Source organism: Strongylocentrotus purpuratus, unplaced genomic scaffold, assembly GCF_000002235.5.
Source record: "Strongylocentrotus purpuratus isolate Spur 01 unplaced genomic scaffold, Spur_5.0 spur5_scaffold_19, whole genome shotgun sequence".
Classification (NCBI taxonomy): Eukaryota; Metazoa; Echinodermata; class Echinoidea; order Camarodonta; family Strongylocentrotidae; genus Strongylocentrotus; species Strongylocentrotus purpuratus.
Genome location: NW_022145604.1, coordinates 8518672 through 8539699, shown reverse-complemented (window position 1 = coordinate 8539699; position 21028 = coordinate 8518672). Strand labels below are relative to the sequence as shown.

At 39.0% G+C, this 21028-nt stretch overlaps 1 long non-coding RNA gene across 1 annotated transcript; it reads right to left on the bottom strand.

Annotated features, from left to right (window-relative positions):
- Window positions 1–5629: 5629 nt before the first annotated feature.
- LOC115926011 lies at window positions 5630–8456 on the bottom strand. Its single transcript, XR_004064923.1, has 4 exons — window positions 8445–8456; window positions 6801–6894; window positions 6232–6371; window positions 5630–5668 (listed from the first exon to the last, which is right to left on the bottom strand). It is a non-coding gene; the product is annotated as an uncharacterized LOC115926011 (long non-coding RNA).
- Window positions 8457–21028: the final 12572 nt, after the last annotated feature.

Sequence of the window (21028 nt, the reverse complement as noted above, 5' to 3'; positions counted from 1 at the left end):
TTAGAAACAGCACCAGGAAGAGGATAACAAGCCCCCCCCCCCTGTTTTCTTAAGCTAGGAAGTATCAAAACATGATTCTATTAAAATTAGCAGTTTGGATACAACAGGCAATGATGATTAGTAGTTTCCATATTTAGTGCATTTAGAGGGTTGTCTTTCAAACCTTCTTACATACAATACTAAGCTTGAAGCAGCAATAATGTAATAATCTACAAAACTTCAAATACAGAAGTCCATAGACTGAGGTAAATGAATTTCAACATGTATAATTATAATTAAAATATCATTGATTGATTCAATCTTTGATATAGACTGATAGATCTTTATCACTCAAATTTCAAGGAAATTTCTTTCTGCCCAGCACTCAGTTTCATCCTATAACATGGTAGTTGACATTGTTAAAATGTCATTAATGTTTATTCATTGATGATTAGTTATCTTTAATTATTTGAAAGTTGACAAGATGATAAATTCATTAGTTTTTTTTAAATGTGGTATTCTACAAACATATAATACAAATAATAAATAAATAGTATGTAAATATTCAAGTTTAAACCCATCTCTACTGTCCTCTTTCATTATATGAGGGGGCATCTTTAAGACGTAGTCCCATGTAGATGTCTTCTGCATTCATCGATGAAGTTGTAGGCTAGTTTTCAGAAGAAAGGGCTATGATGATAACCCAAGTCTGTTGAATGGAAAAATTAAATAAGATACAGTGTATAAGAAAATAAACAACAACTAATAACATACACCCTGATACCTGCTCTGACAAAAAGAGGAAGGACTAATATTCACTTGGGGTTCTAGTGGGAAAACCTAAACTTTTTTTCCTACAAGACTAGTTACTGACCACATGTTAGATTATTTCTGATGATCCCATTAAGACAATAGGCCTGATGGAGCTTGGATCAGACAAGTATCAAATAAGTAATACTGGTACATGTACAATGTACTTGTAATGTAAACTCGTGGTCATAAATGAATAGTACTCGGTTTACATAAAATGACCAAACAACTTGGAACAGAGAATGTACAGGAAATAATGCTACTGAAACATACGTTATGTAGACTTATATTTCATGTATATTGACATTTTAGTTTTAATCTAAATCACAATTGTGATATTCAGTCAAGTATTCTTTTACAAGTCAATGGATAATGAAAAATATAATTGTCAGATCTATAACTTTCTGCATGATAAATGTGTACTACAATAGTTTATTGGGGGTACCTACATGATATATTAGCACACTTGCTTGTACGAAGTGCAGTAGACCCACATCTCTAGATATGATTCTGTCAATATCTGTTCTTTATTCCTCTCCTGGGTTTGTAATCAGCATGCTTTCATCATCCACTGTAGAGAAGCATCATCCTACATAAGAGAAAGCAATGTAGGTACTTCAATTAAAAAGTGATAATAATAGATACATATCAAGCATAATTCATCGTATAAACAGATTTTCGTTAATCTTATGTTGTGTTCTTCTTCATCTTCATTGCTCAAGAAGTGAAAGGACCACTTACAAAAAAAAAGTAATGAGGGGTCCTGTGTATACCCTACATGTATGATCATTATTATTATGTAGTGCTTTGAATGTGCATTAGACATCGTTCTTCTACACACAGGACCTCCTGTAAATAAGGACAAATCCTTTTGTAAACAAAGAAAGGGAAGAACTAGAATAAAATATTCCCTCCACTATACACACTTGAAACATACACTTAGTTCCATTTCCTTTTTAGTGAATTAATAGGTGGTGGTTTAATATTTGTGTGCTAAATATCCTGAAAATTTTACCTGCATGGGACTTTCAGCTTCATCTTGAAAATATAAGAAATGTTGTAATGTCTACTCATCATTTAACTCCTTCCAGCTCTCCATCAGTTTCCATCTGTTGGAACAAAAAGAAAACAAAATAAATACGACAATCAAGGCGTCCCTTTCTCCTTAACAAAATAAAAATAGATCTAGCATAAAAGCTATTTTTCATGTCATGGTTGGCCTTAATTTTAATATAGTGTGGAAATCAACATTCCGATTTAATGGACCACAGTACAAAGTAAAATCAAATGGAAGATTTAACTTGTGCCTCAAAAAGTGCTTTATATGGCCTATAAATATAAAGTAGTCTTAAGTAGAATTGGTTTATTAAGACAAGAAGAAGTGGACTTCATAAGTAAACATAATTGTGGACAAGGGGTCTTCTCTTACACAAACAAATAGATTTATCAACATGAACTGCACAATTCAGAGAAGAAAAAAATCTCTAATATATTAAAAGTAATAACAGGAGTCAGAAGCGTACGCATGGGGGGGGGGGGTATGTGTATGTTTTTCTGGAACCCCCCCCCCTTTTTTTTAGTGTTTTTTTTTTTTTAATACAAAAAAATCCAAATGGATGACCTACCCCCCCCCCCCATGCTTATTCAGTGGCTGGCTGAGTCGTTGCGAAATTTTTGGTCCGATTTCAAAATGTTAACCCCCCCCCCCCCCAACCCCTTGAAAAAATCCTGCGTACGCCACTGATAGGGGTCTAACTTAGATCTAGATCTAGTAGTAAGGTCAAGGTCTAGACTCTAAAATGATAACTTGACAAGCATGCTGGACCCACACAAAATCTAATTATTAAATAAACAAATCCTAGTGTTGATGTTTTTTTAATACTTTTTATTAATAAGTTCCAGGTTTATACATCTAAATGAAATAGGATTTGGAGTTGTTTGATTATCAATGGTCACAGATAATTTTGGTCTAGAACTAAATAAAGTTGACACGGATGCAACTGAGCCGAACGGATGGCACTGATAAGTAAAGCCATCAGAGTCAACATCTACTAAAGATTTTAACAAGAATTAATCCACTTGGATTATCAAACAAATCATGCATCAGAGATTATTGTAAGGTGTAACGTTAAATCTAGATTCAAATTAAATCGATGATTGGTGAATTAGATTCATGATGACGATCAAATCTGAAATAAAACTTGATTAGAAAGTTTGATCTTGATGCAGATGAGCACCGAAATTCCCCGGGGTGGGCCTGCCGGAACGGCCGGGCCCCTAACTGGAGTACTAGGGTGAAATGACGGTAAACCGCAGTCAAACTACTTCATGACGATGAAAATCAAAGTTCAATTTCAAGAGCAATAATTTCCTAGTCTTTTCCCAAAAATCTGTTGAGAACGGTCTCACAATGTAACGAAATTACCGTAGATCACAAAGACTATTGCAGCTTTTTCAAAATTGATGACTAAATTCACTTAATCTACTCATATTTCAATCAATTACTCACCCATTCCCAATGAACTAAATCTTCTCAGTTTGTGCGAGTAGCCTGCGTCGTGCATAAATCTGCATAATTAAAGTGACGCAATGAGGTCAAATATATTATCCGGTTTCTTAAACGATACTATCGATAAAATACATATTCATGAGGCTCATATCCAATCAAAAAGCCGCCTCGGGTGCTTATTTTGTCTTCAAATGATCCAAAAGAGGCGGAGTCTAATCACATTCGTCTGCATGGTTTCCGCGCGTGCTGCTTTCCGTCTAGTAATTATATTTAAACGTCTTTGGTTCAAACCAGGCCCCCCAAGCTCCGCCATTTTGTCCGGATCCATTAGAAGCCAAAATAAGCCCCCTTGCATAATTCATGAGCCTTATGAATTATGCATTCTGTAGGATGCTCCCCACGAAAAGTGTACTGGAATGATGTTCACTACATTGTAAAAGACAATACGCGTATCAGCGTAATTAGAGAGGTCAAATAATCTACTATACGGAATTATGGGTAATTTATTCATCACGCTGCGCGCTAGCAACGCAAGTGATTGAGCGAATCAGCGTGGATTATTCTGATGCGATCACCGTTAGGTGAAATACGCGCTCGAACTTGTATTATCGATCACCAGTATAACAGCTGGTGTACCCAGGATGCATCGGGAAGTGGACTTTCAAAGTTCCTCTCGTTGTTGTGTTGTTGTTGTTTTTTAATATGGGGGAGTGGCCTTAACTTCATTGAGAAATACTGATATTCTTAATGTTTCGATCTTATTCCCTTTTTAGTCTATCAATAACTGGGTCTGTTTTTGTTTTATTAAATCAAACATGCTATAAGCCATATAACAACACATTCTATGGCTATGATTATACATTTCAAATATGCTTATGTTTAAAGTTTCCTTATTTTAGACAAACAAATTATGTGGCAAAGTGGATGGTTTCTCTCCACCCACTCTCATCGTACCTAAGTTAATGATTCCCTTTCTCTGTCTTTCTCTGTCTTTCGTAAATTATTTTCTGCAACTAACGGTTTGTTGTCTTGACTGAACAACCTGTTGCAGTTCCTTTCTGTCTCACTTTCAGTCGTAATACCACTCATTTACATTTACTCGTTATCAACTACGATCAACCATTCCATATTCACTCCATTACTGTCTACATTTCACTTGGATTATCTTCACTTTTCCTTTTTGCAGCCTTTGCAGGAGCTTTGAACATTTTTAATGTAGAGACCAGAGAGATCGGAAAATATGTTAATCATTTTATTCAAATTTTCTAACTTGAAAATGGAAAGTGAAACATTGTTTTTCAACATCTTGACATCATTTTTGTTTAAAGACAATGGAATTTAACACTGGAAATTTTGAATTGGGTTGCCCCCTTCCCCCCCCCCTCCCTTAAACCCCCCCCCCCCCCCCAGAAGTGGTACCAGGGTTAGTTAGTTAGGAGGCCCATGTCCTTTATAATTTTATTGTTAAGAATAGTTTTCTCTTTTTTTAAAATTAATTTTACATTGGTATACCATTAATTTCACTGGGAAAACCACCCCCTTCCCTTACACATCAATACTACCATTACTTCTAGCAACAGTAATTCTATAATTCAAAACATTTTCATTTTCTAAATCCTTCTAATATAAACATATAACAAATATAATATTGTTTACACTTTTGCAACCCGTTACACGGTCCATGTAGAAACAGCACCAGGAAGAGGATAACAAGCCCCCCCCCCCCCCCGTTTTCTTAAGCTAGAAAGTACCAAAACATGATTCTATTAAAATTAGCAGTTTTGATACAAAGGCAATGATGATTAGCAGTTTCCATATTTAGTGCATTTAGAGGGTTGTCTTTCAAACCTTCTTACATACAATACTTGAAGCAGCAATAATGTAATAATCTACAAAACTTCAAATACAGAAGTCCATAGACCGAGGTAAATGAATTTCAACATGTATAATTATATTTGAAATATCATTGATTAATTCAATCTTTGATATAGACTAATAGACCTTTATCACTCACTCAAATTTCAAGGAAATTTCTTTTTGCCCAGCCCTCAGTTTCACCCTATAAGATGGAAGTTGACATTGTTAAAATGTTAATGTTTATTCATTGATGATTAGTTATCTTTAATTATTTGAAAGTTGACAAGATGATAAATTCATTAGCTTTTTTTTAATGTGGTATTCTACAAACATATAATACAAATAATAAATAAATAGTATGTAAATATTCAAGTTTAAACCCATCTCTACTGTCCTCTTTCATTATATGAGGGTGGCATCTTTAAGACGTAGTCCCATGTAGATGTCTTCTGCATTCATTGATGAAGTTGTAGCCTAGTTTTCAGAAGAAAGGGCTGTGATGATAACCCAAGTCTGTTGAATGGAAAAATGAAATAAGATACAGTGTATAAGAAAATAAACAACAACTAATAACATACACCCCGATACCTGCTCTGACAAAAAGAGGAAGGACTAATATTCACTTGGGATTCTAGGGGGCAAACCTAAACTATTTTTCCTACAAGACTAGTAATACTGACCGCATGTTAGATTATTTCTGATGATCCCATTAAGACAATAGGCCTGATGGAGCTTGGATCAGGCAAGTATGAAATAACTAATATCGGTACATGAACAATGTACTTGTAATGTAAACTCATGGTCATAATTGAATAATACTTGGTTAAGTATGGGCCATAAAATGACCAAACAACTTGGAACAGAGAATGTACTGGAAATAGCTATTGAAACATACGTTATGTAGACTTATATTTCATGTATACGGTATTGACATTTTATTTTTAATCTAAATCACAATTGTGATATTCAGTCATGTATTCTTTTACAAGTCAATGGACAATGAAAAATATAATTGTCAGATCTATAACTTTCTGCATGATAAATGTGTTCTACAATAGTTTATTGGGGGTACCTACATGGTATATTAGCACACTTGCTTGTATGAAGTGCAGTAGGCCCACATCTCTAGATATGATTCTGTCAATATCTGTTCTTTATTCCTCTCCTGGGTTTGTAATCAGCATGCTTTCATCATCCACTGTAGAGAAGCATCATCCTACATAAGAGAAAGCAATGTAGGTACTTCAATTAAAAAGTGATAATAATAGATACATATCAACCATAATTCATCGTATAAACAGACTTTCGTTAATCTTATGTTGTGTTCTTCTTCATCTTCATTGCTCAAAAAGTGAAAGGACCACTTACAAAAAAAAAGTAATGAGGGGTCCTGTGTATACCCTACATGTATGATCATTATCATTATTATGTAGTGCTTTGAATGTGCATTAGACATCGTTCTTCTACACACAGGACCTCCTGTAAATAAGGACAAATCCCTTTGTAAACAAAGAAAGGGAAGAACTATAATAAAATATTCCCTCCACTATACACACTTGAAACATACTCTTAGTTCCATTTCCTTTTTAGTGAATTAATAGGTGGTCGTTTAATATTTGTGTGCTAAATATCCTGAAAATTTTACCTGCATGGGACTTTCAGCTTCATCTTGAAAATATAAGAAATGTTGTAATGTCTACTCATCAGTTAACTCCTTCCAGCTCTTTATCAGTTTCCATCTGTTGGAACAAAAAGAAAACAAAATCAATACGACAATCAAGGCGTCCCTTTCTCCTTAACAAAATAAAAATAGATCTAGCATAAAAGCTATTTTTCATGTCATGGTTGGCCTTAATTTTAATAAAGTGTGGAAATCAACATTCCAATTTAATGGACCACAGTACAAAGTAAAATCAAATGGAAGATTTAACTTGTGCCTCAAAAAGTGTTTTATATGGCCTATAAATATAAAGTAGTCTTAAGTAGAATTGGTTTATTAAGACAAGAAGAAGTGGACTTCATAAGTAAACATAATTGTGGACAAGGGGTCTTCTCTTACACAAACATATAGATTTATCAACATGAACTGCACAATTCAGAGAAGAAAAAAAAATCTGTAATATATTAAAAGTAATAACAGGAGTCAGGAGCGTACGCAGGGGGAGGGGGGGGGGGGTAAACCCCCCTACCTTCAGTTTTTTTTATGTGTATGTTTTTCTGGAACCCCCCCCCCCTTTTTTTTAGTGTTGTTTGTTTGGTTTTTTTTTTTAATACAAAACAAATCCAAATGGATGACCTAAACCCCCCCCCCCCATGCTTATTCAGTGGCTGGCTGAGTCGTTGCGAAATTTTTGGTCAGATTTAAAAATGTTAACCCCCCCCCCCCCTCCCTCTTGAAAAAATCCTGCGTACGCCACTGATAGGGGTCTAGATCTAGATAGTAAGGTCAAGGTCTAGACGCTAAAAATTGACAAGCATGCTGGACCCACACAAAATCTTATTATTAAATAAACAAATCCTAGTGTTGATGTTTTTTGAATACTTTTTATTAATAAGTTCCAGGTTTACATCTAAATGAAATAAGATTTGGAGTTGTTTGATTATCAATTATGGTCACAGATAATTTTGGTCTAAATAAAGTTGACACGGATGCAACTGAGCGAACGGATGGCACTGCACTGATAAAAATAAAGCCATCTAACAGTTAGAGTCAACATCTAGACCCTACTAAAGATTTTAACAAGAATTAATCCACTTGGATTATCAAAAAAATCATGCTTCAGAGATTATTGTAAGGTGTAACGTTAAATCTAGATTTAAATTAAATCGATGATTGGTGAATTAGCTAGATTCATGATGACGATCAAATCTGAAATAAAACTTGATTAGAAAGTTTGATCTTGATGCAGATGAGCACCGAAATTCCCCGGGGTGGGCCTGCCGGAACGGCCGGGCCCCTAACTGGAGTACTAGGGTGAAATGACGGTAAACCGCAGTCAAACTACTTCATGACGATGAAAATCAAAGTTCAATTTCAAGAGCAATAATTTCCTAGTCTTTTCCCAAAAAATCAATTCAATTCAATTTAATTCAATTCAATTCAATTCAATTTTTTTCAATTCAATTCAATTCAATTCAATTCAATTCAATTCATTTATTTTTTCCTCTTTCTGTTGAGAACGGTCTCACAATGTAACGAAATTACCGTAGATCACAAAGATTATTGCAGCTTTTTCAAAATTGATGACTAAATTCACTTAATCTACTCATATTTCAATCAATTACTCACCCATTCTCAATGAACTAATTCTCAATGACCTGACCCCAACTACAACCCTGACCTGATATTTACATCTACCAGGATTGCTAACCAGTGCGAGAAAGTCATTCTCGACCCAATCCCTCACTCCCAGCACCGACCGATAGGGCTTATGGTTAATGCAGTCATTACTCCACGAGCAGTACCCTTCCGACGTCGTTTCAACCTGAGGAAGGCAAACTGGGAAAAGTTTGCTAAGGACTTTGACTCCTACATCCAGGACCTACCTGCCACCCCCCAAAACTACGACACCTTTGTAGAGTTGATGAAGAAATCGTCAAGGCGTAACATCCCCCGAGGATGTCGCACAAGCTACATTCAAGGCTTGACGGACCACTCCAAGGTGATGTATGAAGACTACATCGAACACTTCCAGATGGACCCCTTTAGTGAGGAGACACTGGAATCTGGAGAAAATCTGACCAAGGAAATTGGTGAATCTAGAAGGAGGAAGTGGCAGGAATTCATTCAATCCACTGACATGACACATAGCAGCAGGAAGGCATGGAAAACGATCCGGATACTGGGCAATGACTATACAAAGGCCCAACCAAGATCTGAAGTCACTGCTGACCAAGTTGCCCATCAACTCCTATTGAATGGTCGGGGAAACCCTGACCATCACCCCAGAAGAGCCAGACTCCCTAAGGTCCCAGACGCTCTAAGCTCTCAAGATGACCCAGGCTTCACTAGACCGTTCACCATGGACGACCTGCTTGCTGCCATCAAAGCAATGAAAAACAACAAAGCTGCTGGACTTGATGACATCCTCTGCGAGCAGATCAAACAGCTTAGACCAGGCGCCCTCAACTGGCTTCTCAAAATGTTCAACGAATGTTTGGGCACCAACAACATCCCAAAGCTCTGGAGGAAATCCAAAGTTATTGCCCTATTGAAGCCTGGTAAAGACGCAGCCAGTCCAAAGAGCTACAGGCCTATCTCCCTACTGTGCCATACATATAAGCTGTTCGAGCGGCTTATCCTTAACCACATCGCCCCATTCGTGGATGAACATCTCATTCCAGAACAAGCAGGGTTTAGGCCAGGAAAATCATGCACTGGCCAACTCCTAAACCTCACTCAGTTCATCGAGGACGGGTATGAGAGTAAGCTAATCACCGGAGCTGCTTTCGTTGATCTCTCTGCTGCCTACGACACCGTGAACCACAGAATCCTTACCAGGAAGATCTTTGAGCTGACAAAGGACGTGAGACTGACTGGACTCATCCAGACGTTGCTGTCCAATCGGCGATATTTTGTGGTTCTCAATGGGAATCGCAGCAGATGGCGCAGACAGAAAAATGGCCTACCACAAGGAAGTGTGCTCGCACCGTTACTCTTTAACGTGTACACGAATGACCAACCGATCCACCCAAACACCAGGAGCTTCCTCTACGCCGATGATCTCTGCATCGCCACCCAGAACCAGTCTTTTGTGAAGTTGGAGGAGTCCCTCAGTGATGCCCTGGCCGGTCTCATCCCATACTATGCGACCAACCACCTGAGAGCTAACCCTGATAAAACTCAGATAAGCGCATTCCACCTCAAGAACAGGGATGCCAACCATCAACTAAGGATCAGCTGGTATGGGAAAAGGCTGAAGCACACTCCCAACCCAGTCTACTTAGGCGTCACACTCGATCGCTCCCTTACCTACAAGAACCACATTGCCAACACAAAGGCAAAAGTTGGAGCCCGCAACAGCATCCTCAAGAAGCTAGCCAACACCAACTGGGGGACTGATGCCAGAACAATCCGGACGACAGCCCTCGCGCTTTGCTTCTCTGCTGCGGAGTATGCATCACCAGTACGGAGTAGGTCGGCCCATGCACCCAAGATTGACCCAGCTCTAAATTCATCTTGCAGAGCGATCACTGGATGCCTAAGGCCAACTAAAGTAGAAGACATCTACCTGCTCTGCGGTATTGCCCCTCCACACGTCAGAAGGTTGGTCTTGTCCCAGAAAGAAAAGGACAAACAAGAAAACAATCCACTCCACCCACTCTTCGAACAACAGCCAGTGGGCAAGCGGCTCAAATCCAGACACAGCTTTCTGCACTCGGTAGAGCCTCTTAATACTAGCCCTCACAACCAAAGGATGACTTTGTGGTCTAACCACCTTCAGACCACTCCACATAAACTCTCCCTCAGCCCGAAGGAATCCCTCGCAACCGGCTCCAGTGAGACTTGGCCTACCTGGCTTAGCCTCAACCGCCTAAGAACTGGCTACGGTCGATGCAGAGTCCTAATGCAGAGGTGGGGTCTAGGAGACGAACAAACGGCATGTGAATGCGGCCAGGAACAGACAATGGAACACCTGCTAGTCTGCCCACTCCTGCCAGAGCCATGCACCCAAGATGACCTGGAAGCCGTTAATTGCCGTGCTAAAGCCTGTGTGGACCACTGGACGGGACTTGTGTAGTGACTCGATAAGAAGAAGAATGAACTAAATCTTCTCAGTTTGTGCGAGTAGCCTGCGTCGTGCATAAATCTGCATAATTAAAGTGACGCAATGAGGTCAAATATATTATCCGGTTTCTTAAACGATACTATCGATAAAATACATATTCATGAGGCTCATATCCAATCAAAACGCCGCCTCGGGTGCTTATTTTGTCTTCAAATGATCCAAAAGAGGCGGAGCCTAATCCCATTTGTGTAATGGTTTCCGCGCGTGCTGCTTTCCGTCTAGTAATTATATTTAAACGTCTTTGGTTCAAACACAAGTAATGCGTAATTAACGCGTCACATTAAATGCGCGCTAATAATTGTTCGCATGTTCTTAGTAAAATTCTGTCGAAAAATACTGCTTCATTTTCATTAATTTAAGTATGTGCAAAAAACATGTTATGAGTTCAATATTAATTTTATTTTCCTCTTTTTTGTCTGATATCAATTTTTTAAATTGATATCAAGAATACTTTCAGTAATTCATTAATTCAGATAAAAAATTTACTGGTGCCAGTAAATTTCTTTTTCAATTGCTTCCATTAATTTCGTCATTAATTATCGTTTTAATTAATATTATCGTTTTGTTTGTTTTTATTATTATTATTATCATCATCATCAATATCGTTATTGTCATTATCATCATAATTTTTCTCACTATTGTAGATAGTAGATAGTGTTATTTTGTATGGATTAATTATATTTGTATTGTATATTTCACAGTGTTAAATTGACAAATTCAAACTGATTGTAAACTTCTCCAATACCCCAATGTGGGTGACATGAGAATAATTTGTGATTGTGATTGTCATTGTCATTGATATCGCGTTAAAAACCATGTGCCAGCCAGTCAAACGTTAACCTTACACTGACCTTTAAAGGGTTTATTTCAGCATTGGTGTCAGACAGAAAAATCCCTAAAAATCCCTTCAAGGGAGAAATTAAAAAGATTTTTAAAGGGTTTATTTAAGGGAAAATTGATGACAGACAGCCCATCAAGTGGATAACTAATTATTTTCCGGGTTGTTGGCCTCTGTCTGACACCGCCTTAAATGGGAACCACCCACGTCACCGGCCGGTTGCAAAAGTGTAATGCGCGCTAATATAGATTGCGTAAAAATTATTGTTACGCAACATATCTCTGCGCATAGTCTCATTTCATTAGTTTACATGACATAAACAAAGTTAAAGTAAACAAAGGTTAATTACGGACGAATCAGGCACTATCACACACGTACACTCGATGGACAAGCAACAAGAGTCGTCACCCAACGGTAAGGTGAGAATTGTTCTGTTATGATTTCTTGGGTTTATGATTAGGACAAGTGATGTTTTATACAGGCATTGAAGAACATTAGATCAAGATCTAGGCCTAGATCAAGAACAAAATATAACAATCTGTCGTGCATGATGATGATATTGATAAGGGTTATGGTGGTGTGACCCAAGTTCGCGCGTGACCTAAGTTCGCTATTTCAAAAAATCAGGAAGATTTCGACAATCTGATATCACCAATGGAAAGAGGAACATGAAATTACCCAGAGATGAAATTTTCTTTGGAATTGGGTACGAAATTGTGAAAATATTGACAAAAGATCGGCAAGTTTTACAACCATTTGCCTCCGTTCCGAAAAATTATCAATTTACTGATAAGGCCTTAAGGGTCTGAAAATTTTCAATTTTCAATTTGAGTTCCTCAAAATTGTGAGTAAAAGTGGTACAAACTGATTGTATGATATCTTGCCTTGCAAATTATGATAGAACTTATTTTTGATGGATCACTTTTGTTGATAAATCAACTGTAAACCCCAGTGCGTGAAGTTAGGTCTCGTTGTTTTTATGACTTTTTTTAGATGCAGCGCGCACGCACGATTGGACAACAGAATTTTAGATCGCGATATCTCCGAAACCCGTCGACGATAAATTTTCTAGTTGAACCAGTCTGTAGTAAAAAAAAACTTTGCCGTCTATTTGTTTAGAATATGAGAAATCATAGATCGAATATCACAGTTTGTAATGTGTTCTTAAATGTCCCCGAACTTTGGTTACCCCTTCATTTTATAAGAGGACATTTTTTTTTTTTTTTTTTTTTTTTTTGGGGGGGGGGGGGGGGTGTCCAAAAATTTGAAAATTTGGCCGATCGATATTTCGTTTCGTTGGGGGGAGGGGTAAGGTCAGCTTTTTGTCACCCATTACCACAATTTTTGTCAATTTTTTTCCTTTAAAAAAAAAAGGGGGGGTTTCCTCCAAAACACACACACACACACAAGCTAAAGGGGGGTTCAGACCCCCCCCCCTCCCCCTCCCCCCCCCCCCTGCATACGCGCCTGGTGTCCGCACACTCAAGCCCGACCTCATCATATTGTATGTTCGGAGCCAGAAGTCTTTATTCCTTTAACTGTTACATGTACTTTAACGCAGGCTTAATGCCCTTGTGGCTCTGATTATATAATTATGCTTGTATTAAAAACTATCGTTTTGGAAATTAATACAGCTCAGTCTTCGATCTGGATGTCATCGGGAGTGAGGTCCTCAACAGTGACACTACCTAGTACCTTATCATCAGGGGTATCTGGTACCCAAGACTCCATCCTATTTCCTGGATGCGAACGAGTTGGGGACCAAGACTGTTTACCAACTAGTACAAGATCCGACCAAGGTTTCCCTGACCAGGAAAAAGAAGAAGAGTTCGTCTCACAAGCATTGCCCAAAGGATTCCTTGATCAAGAAAAGGACAAAACTGGGCGGGATATCAATTAACCTTTGCGGTTGCGAAGCGACAATGGTTCAACCGTCCAGGATAGACTGCATTAAAACCAAAGTATTGGGTATTGGTGAACAGCCACTAAAGACGCCTGTTAAAGACCACAAGAATTCTGCTGCATATAAGAGCTCATACGAGATTGAACTAGAGCAAAGATCTGGTCCATGTATGCCTACTGGAAAAGGTATCGGATGCTTGATTACGAATGAACCAAACGCTCCAGAAAAGGTAGGGTCAATATCAAATGAAGAAATGGCTGGTCAACTTATAGATCACTCAAGGCAACGGTTGGAGAAGACCCTCGGCCAGACAGACCAGACGATTGAGGAAAGCCGTCGTTGTGATAAAGGAGATATAAAGAACGCGACGTTGTTTGAGAGCGGCGACCAAAATAAAGATGGCGAGAATCAGACTTCAGATGATGGTCACCAAACGAAGGATAATCCTGCATTGCGGAGACGACATCGTGACAGTACGACTGATGCGATTGATGAAAATGGCGCCAAGCAAACGACGGAGCCGTCACGCAGCACTATCGGTCGTGTCATCATGATAGACGGCATCAAGTTTGTAGCTGTAACTTGTCTCCAACCACCCAAAGGTAAGGAGGAATTCTAGGTATTGATAGAAGAAAAACTCGCTAAAAGTTATACTCTGCTGGTTTATCTATTATGTCCCTATACAGCTATACAGTCTCCAATGTTCTATGTTTCCTATTTGAGCCGTTATCAGATTTAGTCCCCTCTTATCTCTATTAAGGTTATCCTTCCAACGATCAAGTTCTCGGCCTTCCTCTTCCTCCGCTTCCTACCACTGCTCGCGTCATAATGTCCCTTGCTTGTTTTCCTTAATCAACCCTCTCCTTAGTGTCCAAACATCTCAATCCCATCTCTCTAACCTGCTGCAGGATGTTAGCTACCTTCTGTTCCTTTCTTTTTTCCTCGTTTCTTTTCCTGTCTCATAAAGTTAGCCCGATAGTATCCTATGTAACACCTACATTTTCTGTCTCCTGCGCAAATTATAATCAGTCGTATTCCTGCATGTACACTGTACGTAAGAGCTAGAGCAGATAAGCTGGGCCCCGTTGCACAAAACTTACCATTGATGGTAACTTTGCCATCAATGGTAACTACCATGGTAACCTTGATTTTGATTGGCTGTTGAGCCCTGTTACCATGGTAGTTGCCATTGATGGCAAAGTTACCATCAGAGGAAAGTTTTATGCAACGGGGCCCTGGTGGGTGGCAGATTTTGGTTATATTCCTTTTCTGTCTACATTTTCTTCCCAGGGCATTGCAGAACTTGCAACGGATTTGGTTCATTGCTCTACTTCTCTGCTCGATCCTGCTACATCCTGGAAGCTGCTGAAAAATTCTGCTCCGTACAGTGCGCCAGGACGTTCATCAACGAGACACAGTCCCGTCTGACCCCTTCTCGCCAACCGTCTGGGGATGTGGGTAGCAACGTGTCTCTTCCGAGATCAGATGTAAGTCATGATTATCAAGTTTACTAAAATAATGAGCACCGGTACCCAAGAGAGGAGAATAAAGCATTGGCTTGCGGGCACGGTTATGCGACATTATTATTATTCCGTGTCAATTTCCTACACTTAATCCAGGACCCAAAACTCTTCGTAACCCTAACCTTTACCATAACCCTAACTTTAAACCTAACTCAACCTAAAACCAAATCGTAACCCTAACCCTTAACCTTGGACGACATAATGTCCAGAGAAATTTGTCGCATGAGTATAAGTCAGGTCACTTGCGAGCGGTTATGGTACATGTTTTCGAAAGGGGAGGGGGACTGACGCTTCTTGCCCGCATATTAGCTTTCCTGTTTCTAAGCATTCCTAAAGGAACGAAGGAAGAGGCGATTCCTTTTTAACGGTATTTTGTCATCAAATTGCGTATGGAAATTTATGAATAGTCTTTTATCCTTGTACATGTACTTCGCTGCCTTGGATATGAAGATATTGGGCATCTCGCTGCCTGAAAAATTAGTATTTTCACAATTAAAAATGTTCGTTATTGTGGATTGATGTATTTCTTATCAATCTGTTTTGGAGTCGCTATTGGTTACAGTTATTGTCAGACATGTTTTTGCATCTGTTTACCATGATGTTGCATTAGAAGGCATGAAACATACTTTGAATTATCCTCTCTGTGTGAATTGCAGGTCCGAAAAGACCAACGAGGTCATAAAGATGCTGGACACGTCATAGAAGCAAGAAATGCAAAGGGGAGAAGCATCATCAAATCTAAACGTGCATCCCGCAATGTCGAGACGCTCAAAAGCATTTACGTTGATAGTTTGGTCACCAGCACGATTGACAGGTCAAGAAATCACAGGAAAGAGGTACATAAACGAGACTCCAAGAGAGGGGGCACAGATCGAAGTCTGACTCCACCTCTTCCTGGACAGCTCGCAAAGACTGATCTTAAGATTATATTGAGATCAGAAACGTCAATTATGGAAAGAAGTGTAAAATTTGATGACATAGAACTTATGTCGACGACTTTTGACACGGAAGTGATGAACCCGGTATGTCAACGAGAAGAGATGAAAAACGCTCCGAAAGAAAGAGGCAAAGGACCGAAGAAGATCCTTCAAGAAACACGGTCGAGTGAACGAGGAGAGTCTTCTACGTCTCCAAAAATCGATGGGAAGAAAAAAGAGGGAGAGGATTTTGTAAAAGGACAGAGGAAAAAACTCAGCTTTACGCCGATATCGTCATCGGTTTGGAAACGAAATGATCTTAGCAGTATGGTCCGTACGATTGGAAGTAATGGGAGACAGGGTGAAAAATCTCAAAGTATACCATCTTCAAGAGGGAAGTCGGCCATCGAAAGTTGCAAATTGCAGCAAGGTCACTTACATAGAGGACCGACTAAAATGTCAGACGAAAAAGAATCAAGAGCTACATCTCATGACTCAAACAAACCTCTTCGTAACTTGACAAAGGGCAGCCGGTCCAGGTCGAAGACGAAACTGTGGAAGAAGTACGGTAGAAAGTTTCAATCACGTTCTTGCGAATTCCATCAGCTGGATACGACGAAGGTATCTCGAGAATGCGACACACCTGAGCCGACTTCACAGGGACTAGTGAGGGCGAACACAGAGGGCGACGCCAAGCGAAGCGTCGATACCGCACTGAGTCTGAACCAGTTTCACGAACGCAGAAGATCACTCTTCAAGACCGTGTTCCCCTTTCAAGATACCCTCGTGTCCAGAGCTGCTCCAGGTCTTAAAAAATCTGTCGAAGATTGCGGTGACGTGTCCACGCCAGCCATTCACACACCAACGCCAGGATCACCCAGCACGAAGTCCTGCGTTTCCAACATGGGAAGTACAGTAAAGACCAGGCGTGGTCAGTCCGGTTGCAAGACGTCACAGAGGGGTCTGTGCATTGACAAACAAAACGTTGATAGACCAAACTCCAAGTGGGCTAATCTATTTCAATTCATGATTGAAGCAGCGGACCTGGAAGAATTGGAGAGAAAGAAAGAATCAAACGACAGTGATGAGTACAGTGTGGCTAAAAATGCCGTCAAAGATCGGACAGAGACCCCAAGCATGGCATGTCGTGAATCGAGACTGTCGCGTGATACAACGTCAGAGGAAGTGCGAACACTGGACAATCAAAACAGTAAGGAGAAAAGGAAGAAGAAGAAAAAGAAGAAAAAGAAGAAGAAAAGGAAGATCAAGAAGGAGAAAAGTTCACGCCAAAACAATGCTCTAGAATTCGGGATGACCCTAGATTTTGACAAGAAGCGACCTGAAACCCCAACGAGTGGCAGGCGGAAAGGAAAGGATAAGAACCGAAAGAGCAAACATGAATCGGATAGCCCTGGTTCCCCTGGAAGCAAAGAAGACCCTGACGCTTGGCCAAAGTGGAAAGGAGACGGTAAGAAAAGGATGAACGTGATGAGCAGCATTGATCTTCTCATTTGGACCATGAAAAACAGGTTCCAACCCAACATTGGAGGGTCTTCCAGTTCTCGAGTAAATGGCAACCTTTCTACGAAGTTTGATTCGTCATAAGCGAAGGACCCATTTCGGAGATCTGATAACTAAATGGGAAATATTCAGGGTGTCATTTCGAGGACTAACCTGAAAGAGAGCACGCTTCCTAATGACGTCATAAATAAAAGGTCGTACGATGCAGACTGGCCTTCATATAGAACTAAAAGCGACGTCATACAGTTCAAAATATTCAGATTGTCACGTTAAAGTAGATATTCATTGATTTTAAAAACTAAATTTATTTTCATTATTGCAAAGTTGAAACTTGGATTCGACAAGGTTATCAAAATTCAATGCTTGGGAACATTCGAAGTAAGGATTATTATAAATTACAAAACGCTTAGATAAAGCCCCGGCATAGCACCTGAAGAGCTCTCCGAACGCTGCTGAGGTGTGTGAGATCACAGTATGGACATGATTTGCACAAGCAGACGATATCCCATGACATCTCACATATTTTCAGTGCCTGTGTTTTCATCTTCTCTTGAGTTCTTTCTCTTACTTCACTACCGTCATGCTAAATGTATTCTATTGCCTCACTCTAAACCCCGTGCATGGTTTTATTTTAATGACCAATGCAGCGATACCAAAATAGGGGAATCTGTCGCTAGCAAACAAAATAAGACGCCATTGTATATTCAGCTGCACACACCGGGTTATGCTCAGCGTTTCAAGAGGGAACAAATGCCGTCCTTAATATCATTCCGGGGGGTTTTCAATTTGAAAGTCTGGTTTCTTCGATTGTTAATTAACCCCTATCCTGTGTATTTACAAGCAAAAGATTTTTGTTATCAGAATCGGGTCATATCCCCTTTTGAATGGTTTGACATGCCATTACATTTATATACACTAAACTCATTATAATTTGAAAAATAATAGCTTTGCAATTATGTCCATTCTCTATAGGATCTCGTCTGCTTGGGCAGTGTTGGTCCATATAGTGACGTCATCAAAACATCGTTATTTTTTTCGGCGAATCCCTCGTATATCCCAGCTGCTATGGAGGTGGTTGTATTTGTATTTTTATAAATCACCCGATATGTTGACATATTTGTGATCTTCTTTGAATTTCACCTTTAAAAAAAATGAAAGATCATATCAGGCACATAGAGAGTGCAGTGACCCTCACATTTGCGACTTTACTAATGAATGGTTTTTTTTTTCTTTCGGCGCACTGATCGGCAAAGACCCACACATTGTGAGGTTCATGTAAAAAAAAAATTAATGGAAACAATGGGCGAGTTCAAGTTCGGTGTTGGTGCTGATCTTTTCACGACACTAACATCAGCTTTTGACACCGAACTTGAAATCAACCAATGGCATGACCTGCCAAACAGAGATCTATAGATTGGTTGGGTGAATGCATGTCCAGCGAAAGGCCTTAGCGAGTTGAGTTTGGTGATCCGACATTTGCTCCGGCGATATTTACTTCAGCGACATTTGTTCGGGCGACATTAATTTACTTCTGCGACATTTGTTCGGGCGTCCTTTGCTGCAGGCATTAATGTCTGTTCTGTTTGACTCTATATATTTTGTTTTCCTTTGTGTGGTAATTGTATTTGTATATTTCATCTGTATATATAGCGTACATATAAATTTCATGGTGTTTATAGCATTATTTTGTTTATTGTTTTTGTTAATTTGCTCAGCTAAATCATTATGATATTGTTGAGGGTATATATTTTGCAAGCTATAGGCTTCTTAGTAGGCCTTCACATTTCCAAAATACTCTCTTGTTTTAGATCTCAATCTGTTCATTATGGTCTTTAGTTTTTATCTTTTTCGTCAAATCTATGTTAATATTTGCCATAAACTTGAATTGGTCAAATATGAATACAATTGTATTCATGTTTAAAATTGGGAATTCTGATGGTGTAAAAAAAATTGACCGCAGAGCAATTCCAATGGTCGCTAGAGCATACATGTACAGTAAGTAGTAAAATCGAAGGGCAAGTCAGAGCCTCATTTCGTAGAATAAATTCGTATCGTCTTAATAACTTTTTTTACAAGATTACTTTGAATAGTGATTCAATCAAAGGGAAATCCAACCTTGATAGCAAACTACTCTACAAGATTTGCATTTCAAAGATGAATTAAATGCAATGGAACAAATTAATTTTGCTATTAATGAAAAAAATCAAATGATCATAATTTTAGTTTAAAGATAAACTCCAGTACTGGTAAAAAAAAAAAAAAAATTCTCACAGAATCAAATGAAACTTACACTGAATGTTCAAGATTACAAATAAATGACATGTGCCAAACAATTTGGGAAGAAAATGTATACTGGCTGAGTAATGAGCATAGAAAGACAAGGAAATCAAGGTAGTACCAGCCCCGACATCATGCGTGTTGTCCCATATATAGCTTTCTATGTGAGTGCTTGTTACTTTACCAAGACTCGGTCAAATTTATTATGATTTTGATGACTCCAGAACCTTGCAGTGCACACCAATACTTACATGCTACATGATCAACTGTTTCTGATCCTTTCCACACCTTTTCTTTCACAACGCAATCGCATTACCAGTACTAAAGTTTATCTTTAACGTAAATAGTATCAGAGCTATATGTCTAGTGTCTTTTTTTTTAATGAAAATGCGAAATTCGACCTGGCTAATCACTCATCTCAAAGATTTTTAGCCGCTTTTCGAACGGATCATCGATTGGCCAGTTTGTTTTGACTACAGTAAATTATTAGCCTTCGCTTTATACTTTTTCGTGTATTTTCATTTCATGCCAATGCTTTTTTGTTCTGCCATACGGGCAACTACTGGGATTTGGTTTCTAAAAATCAAAACATAAAAAGGGAACATGACAAATGTCCAGAAATTGTTGAATATAAATGAGAGAATTTGAGATGTAATGGAGAAGAAATCTAGATTTTAAAGAGTGTGGGACAAATTTATGGGAGAGAATGTATTGGCAGCAATAAATGAAATTATTTCATCCCATGAATGAGTGAGCTATTAGTGCTGACTGATCTTTTTAAATGTGATAATATTTTTATTATAGCGATATAGACTGCAAGATAGGAAAGCAAATAATGCAGGGAGGGACAAACAACATGAAAAGAGAGGATGAATGAGAACAGAACAGGAAAATAGGCTACATGTACCAAATATAATCACCAGAGAGAGAGGGAGAGGGATTGAGAGCGAGAGCGAAAGAGAGAACCGACGAGAGAAAAAGTGAGAGCCAGGGAGAGATAAAGATGGACAGATAGGCAGGAAAGGTGAAGTGAAAATGCTTGTTAGGCTTTCTAAAGGCCCGGTCACACAGAGGGGACGCATGGGGAACGCACGGCCAGCGCAAT